The sequence below is a fragment of the Adiantum capillus-veneris genome, chromosome 30, assembly GCF_014529385.1.
Source record: "Adiantum capillus-veneris isolate H3 chromosome 30, ASM1452938v2, whole genome shotgun sequence".
In the NCBI taxonomy this organism is placed as follows: Eukaryota; Viridiplantae; Streptophyta; class Polypodiopsida; order Polypodiales; family Pteridaceae; genus Adiantum; species Adiantum capillus-veneris.
Window position 1 is genome coordinate 89,230,154 of NC_140960.1, and position 6,625 is coordinate 89,236,778.

Genomic DNA, 6,625 nt, shown 5'->3' on the forward strand with positions numbered 1-6,625 from the left:
CCATTCAAGAAATTCTTAGAGAGTCTCACAAAACAATCATATGGATCCAAGAAGGGAACAACAATGGTGCTCAGTTTGATTTGGTCCACATAGCACTAGTGAATGCCCTACATTTAAAGTAAAATTCAATTGGAATTGTAATGCATGTGGTAGGTACGGTCACCAAGTTAAGGATTGTATAATGTTCAAACGTGTGATGGCGAATAAACCACCCTTGACGGGTTCACCTCGAGTTCCTGCATTGATGCCTGCCCCACCTGCTGAACAACTATCGCAACACATGGTTCCTAGAGCCTAAACTATTGCTCAAGCTCCACCACTACCACCTCCAATTTTAGGACCACAACCCCCATATCCAAGAGTCACCCCTATGAATCATATGGGTTATGATCCTTATAGTGCTTGTTTGGAAGGTTGTGAGGAAGATATAGATGGATGCATTTGAAGAGTGTCCACAATACTACATGGAGGACTACTGGGGACAAGTCAAACCTGTTGATCAAGTAGCTGCTCTTGTAGCAAGAGGCCAAAATATCAATCTCACTGCCAAGAGACCACCTCTTCAATGCTATGAGTGTGGAGGTCCACATCATGTCATGATGAGCCACAATGCACACAACCCATGGAACATAGGAAGAAGATCGGAACTTACCCAAACCCTATAGAGGAGATTGAGCGAGTCAAGCAATTAAGGAGTATGGTAAATGAGACCCAAAGGGAGTTAGAACCAACACCTAGGAAGATCCAAATTACAAACACAATGTTTCCTACACAAAATCAACTTCACAAAGACCATAGACCACTAGCCATACCTAGTGTCATCCAAGGAAAGAGTGACTTTAAGTCATTGGGAAGTGGGCGTACTCCCTTCTTGTTGGAGAGAATGTTTACAGAGGGATTACTTGACCCTATTGAAGAAATAAAGATCCCATCTTCCCCATGTCAACGGACTAAAGCCCAAAAATTTTTGTTACATATTTTTAAATTGATGGATTTCATGGCTTCAAAAGTTAGAACCACCATCATGTCTAAACTATATGGAGACCCCGAGCTATTCCTAGCTCTTTGAGCTTTCTTCAATGGAGAACTGAAGGTCGGGTTACCACAATTTTCACCGATGGATAGGTCTAATGAAGTGCCAGAAGAGGAGGAAACCTTAGATCCACAACCCAACCTGGATGAGAACTAGTGTACTTTATGAACTTAAAGCGAGCGAAACTTACCAAAAAAATAAAAAGATGGTGATAAGAGATAAGAAAGGGAGGCGGGATGAAAAATGACAACAAATTAACACTAAACGCATTTCGCTATCATGAAGCTCATCAATAGTGTTAATTTTTGTACAAGGATTGGGGGCTTATAAATAGGGGTTGGGGGTTTCAAACCCAAGGTGGGTACAAAGGTGAGGATTAAGAGGAGGAAAGAAGTTTTACTGGTACATAAAAGTAAATGCAGGTATCTTTTGGTACAGAGAAGTAAATAATGGCAACTTTTGGTACGATGTGCACCATTAGGGGGGTAACATCAAGATAAGAGAGGCTAGGAAGGATCAAGGCAAAAAAGTTTTCCGGGGGGAGAATAAATTTGTAGAGAGACACAAAAAGAGAAAGAAAGAAATGATAGGATTTAAGAATCTGGTATTGTCCAAAAATTGGGAGGGGGGGGGGGGGGGGGGGGGGATAAGGAAGGAGACATTTTAGCTAGGAGGGGTGTGAGAATTGGAGGTAAGCATCTTCCCGATATTGGGCGCATTGAGCCAACAAATAACGGGTTTGGGGAGGTGGGATAGTTCTAGCGTGGTGCCAACTTGAAGAGTGAGAGGCTTGATCAAGGTAGGAGAGAGATTAAGGTTGCGCTTAAAGGGTGAAAAGGGAATTTTTACTACAAAGAGGGGGTCTTTTGATTTGGGTTTCTTCATAAGGAGAGAGTCTCTGTCATTGTAGGAAATAAGGGAGAAACAGTTATGGAGAAGATCTTGTGGGTAGCCCCTTGCTCTAAGTCTATGGAAAAAATGGGCAGAATGGTAAGGAACCCATCCAAGGAGCTCTCTCTAATGACATATCTTTCGAATTCCGAAATAATAAAAGCGACTTTCTGGTGGGTGGGGTGCCAAGATTGCCAGGGAATGTAGCTGTAAGAGTTAAGACTTTTTTGAAAGCAGTGAGAATCAAGAGTCCTTGAATGAGAAAAGGAGGGTCCTTTGAAGAAATGAATGTCAAGGATGGAAGTTCTATGGAAGAAATGACCGGAGAAACTTTGATATGGTTCTGGAGTGGTGATCCGTAAAGCTTGAGGAGTTTTCCAAGATCAAGAAAAGAGCCTTGCCAAATGCCAAAGGCATCATCGATGTATCGTTTGAAATAGAGGAGAGAGGGATGCGAGGGAAGATTGATACTATCCTCTAAGTGACAAAGAAATAGGCAGGCATAGACGACATCAAAATTAGACCCCATGGCAGTGCCTTTGATTTGTCAACAACAGGACATTAGAAGGGAGGACATATCCTTGATGAGTGAAAAAAGAGTCCTTAAGGTCTTGTTTCTTTGTGAGAAGGATAGGGAGAAGGTGAAAGTGGAGCCATATAGAGGCATGCTCCAAAATATATCCTCTGTAAGAGCAAATGCGGCATCCTACTAAGGAGGGTTTGTGTATTTTAGAAAGCAGAAAAAAGGGACAAGGTTGGGGTTCAGAAGAAGGAGGCTTAAGGATGAAGGCCTGCTCTTTAGAATAAAGAAGAGCGCAATTGGTAAGAATTGAGAAGAGAAGTGAGGAGACAAAGGACAGGGGAGCTGAAGCTACGGGGGTGTAGGTAGAGGAATCTAGAAGATGCTTAAAAGCTTCCTCTATATACCAAGGTTTGGATAAGATGACAGGTCCTAAACTTTTGTCTGCCGGCTTGATGATAATGGAAGGTTCATTTTTAAGAAAAAAGGGCTTTCTTAAGAAAGGAAGGGGGTGAGAAGTGAAGAAGAGAAACAGGTTTTCCAACTGGTACTGAGCTGTGAAGAGAATGAGAAGAAAATATTTTTGAGACTAAGAGAAGGAGCTGGTGGGTACCAAGACGCATCGGGGAGGGAGAAGGGATTTGAGGGTGGGGAGACCTCCTTAAAAAAGAGCTTAAGTTGGTAGCTTCTTTCCAAGTTAGAAAACGAGTGTTTTAGAGAGGAGAGAGTAGGAGGGGAGGGGGGAGGAATATATTTAAGGCCTAACCCAAGCAACTTCTTTTCATAATGGGAAAGCGTACGATTTGAGAGGTTGTCGCAAGCTAAGTTAGTGACCTTGTTTTCTAACTCATAAATTGACTGATTTCTTAGAATTAACACCTTAAAAGAGAAGGGTTAGTAAGAGGAAGCCAATACTTGAATCATCTTTTAGCAATACCATAAGGGGAAGGAGTGCAGTGAGGTGTAGTGGGGAAGTAAGTTAGTGAAAAGGGAGGAGGGGTCCAAAAAAGCGGAAAAAGAGAGGGTTTAGAGAAGAGCAGATGGACCCACCAAGTAGGGTGCTCAACAACTACTTCCTCCTCCATTGCAAGTTTTTTGAATACCTAGGTTTTTTTAGGAGGGTTGGATGAGGGATGGGGAGATTTAGAGGGAAGAGGTAGTGTGGGAGAGGGGTGGCTAGAACACGGAGAGGCATTAAGTGGATATTTAGGAGATTTGAGCAAATGAGGGATGGGTCAGGAAAGAAGGCCCAAAGAGGAGGGGGTTTTTTCATGCAAGATGGCGGAGGGAGAGGAGGAAACGTTATAAGGTTTTTTGAATGGTTGGTGGGTGTATTTCCCAAAGGGAGATTTATGCTCGGCAAGGGAAGACAAAGGTTGTGAGGGAGCGGAAGCAAAAGGTCTTTTAGAGAGGGTTTTACCAAATTTTAAAGGAGTCTTTTGGGAGAGGAGCTTGCTCATTTGAGTAATGACCTCATGTTGAACAAGCTCACTCATGGTGTCTTCTTTTGGTAATGCCATTGCTTCGGCAAAGAGGGTCTCTTGGGATCTCTTTCTTGCATTGTGAGCCACTGATTCAATGGAAGTGGCTAATGCGCTTGTAGGATGGAGTTTTGAATGAAGGAGTCTAGCTCCAAAAGAGAAGAATGTTTCCAAATAACAAGTTGATTGGCCCATGCTTCGGGTTCAACTCTAGGGAAGGATAAGGGTGAGAGCTTTTTAACAAGATCTTCCAAGCGTTCTTCTAATACCTCATGGAAGAAGTCCAAAAGATTATGGAGGTTTTCTACAAGGAGAGTTTGGGCTTGTATATAAACGTCAAAACAATCAAGTTGGTATTGTATGTTAAGGTTAACAAACTTGGCATTGAGAAGGGTTTGAACATTGGAATCTTCCAAAATAAGGCATGGTGGTTTCATGCATAGGCTATTGGGGGTTTTATTGCTAGCACAAAGGTTTTTGAGGTGTAGGAGATGAGATTTAGCTTTAGAAAGCTTGAGAGTAATAGCTTTGAATTCATGTAAGAATCCAGACACAATTTTGTTAAACTCTTGGGGCTTGGTGATGGTAGGAATGGTGGGGAGGGGAGAAGTAGAGGGGATAGGATTAAGGGAAGCAGCGTAAGAGCGAAAAGGGGAGAGGGAGGTGGCGAACGAGGAGGAGAACGCACCGAAAGAGAAAGGAGCAATGAGGGGGGGATTGGGGAGCACTCCCCTTTGAGACGTAAGGCCGACGGGTGCACCGTAGCTTTTGGCGCCTTTCAAGGAAGGAGGGGAGAAATTAAATTCCTCTATAGGGAGGTTTGCCGTGAGCCCTTGAAGTTCTTTTGTGCTAAAGAGAGCTTTCTTAGAGGAGGAAGCGGGAGTAGTCGTGCTTGATTGTGTGGCAAATGCAAAAGGGTTAGTGAGGACGGAGGCCGATATGAAATTGGGAAGGGTGGTCGAAAAACTTGAAGAAGAGGATACCGATGCGAGCAAGGAAAAAGAGGTATTAGGGGAGGGGGAGCCGACGGTGGAAAAACCGGAGCCGTTGGAGGAAATAACTATTGTCGAGCTAGATGGTGAGAGAAAAGGGGGGGTTCCAAAGGAGGGTGTGGGATTACTATGGAGGGCAGGGGTGGATGAGGATTCCATGACTTAGGGTAAAGGGGCCAATAAAAAACCACCCCCCTTTAGAAGGACTGCCGAGGCTAGTTTTTTTGTGCACTTTCGGACCCATTGTGAGACACAAATGGGTGAGAGTTGGGGTGGACAATGTAGCCAACTTGCAATCGTGGCCATTAGATCTTGGGTTCAAGCCTTGTTGGCACAATGGCTCTAAATGCCCCCCCATTATGGTTTCCTATTTATACCCATTTTTTATACACATAAAAAATGTTGTGCGGGCGTTCTTCGCTTGTATAAATACAACTTGATTCCAGATTTTTGTTGCTGGTAGAGACGATCTCGATCTTCATTTTGAACGTCTAAGCATTCGATTCTGTTTAGCGTGCTTTTTGGAGTGTGTGTTTCCTCTTAGGTGGCCTTAAGTTGGCCCCTTTACCCTAATGGAATGGCAGGCAGAATCTTAGGATATTACAAATGGCAAAAAATGTGGAGTGGTAATTGCGTGCTAACTACCATTTGCGAAAGGAGGAAAATTATTGAGAAATTAGGAGGCAGTGGTAGGCTTCAAGGTGGTGAAAGTTTTCCGGAAAGCCGTAGCCGAAGACAAGATAATTACATATGGTAATAGCAAAGCTCCTACCCGTGAGTTATGCCCGTAGGTTCTGTGTAAGGGCTGCAAGCACCCATGAGTTATGGTAAGCCATGTGCAAGGGCTATACGCCTACTGCGTTGCCTCCTTAGGCTTGAGCTTCATAGCATGTAAGATGGTTGTTGCCGATCAGCCCTGGACAAAGCTCAAGTTTGTTTGGCGTGCAAAGTTGAGCGGCTTACTAAGTTGAACTGGCGAAGCTTCTACAGATGAAGTCAAATTTTGTAAAGCTTCATCAGGTGACGCTAGCCCATGATGTAGAATTAGAGCATGTAAAAGATGCTGGCCCGCGAGATAGAGCAGGTGATGTCGTTTGACCAGGTGCAACGTGTAAAATTTAGCAGGTGCAGCGAGCAAGTTTCGAGCAGGTGCAGCATTTGAGTAGGGGCAGCATGCGAAATTTAGCAGGTGCAACGAGCAAAGTTTGAGCAGGTGCAGCACGCGAAGTATAGCAGGTGTAGTAGCTAGCAAAGTTGAGTGGCTTATGAAGTTGATCTAGTGCAGCTTCAGCAAATGACGCTCCCGCGATGTAGAGATAGAGCATGCAGGTGACGCAGGCCCGCGAAATAGACTAAGTGATGCCGTGGAAGTAGGAGCACGTGTAGACGCTAGCCCGCGAAGGAGAGCAGGTGATGTCGTATTGCAAAGTTGAGTAGAAGCTTCAGCTAATGGTCCATGATGACGCATCCCTTAACTATAGCAAGCTGAGTAGAAGCCTCAGGTGCTTCAGTTGGGGGCCCGTGATGATACCTCCCAAGGCAAAAGCTCACAGAGAACTTCAGGCAGAGTGCGTCGTTGCTTGACACTTTCAACATGCCATGTTGTAAAAAAGTAAGGCTTAAAGCAAGGTGGCATTTGAACTAAAGCAACGGGAAGTAAAGCAGGTACGCGTGCTGCGCCATGATGCAGGGTTAAGGGAGGTCAAGA

The 6,625-nt window shown here is 44.3% G+C and overlaps 1 pseudogene; it reads right to left on the reverse strand.

Moving 5' to 3' along the window:
• Nucleotides 1–4,358: 4,358 nt before the first annotated feature.
• LOC147418372 (uncharacterized) lies at nucleotides 4,359–5,434 on the reverse strand (annotated as a pseudogene).
• Between the last annotated feature and the right edge of the window lie 1,191 nt (nucleotides 5,435–6,625).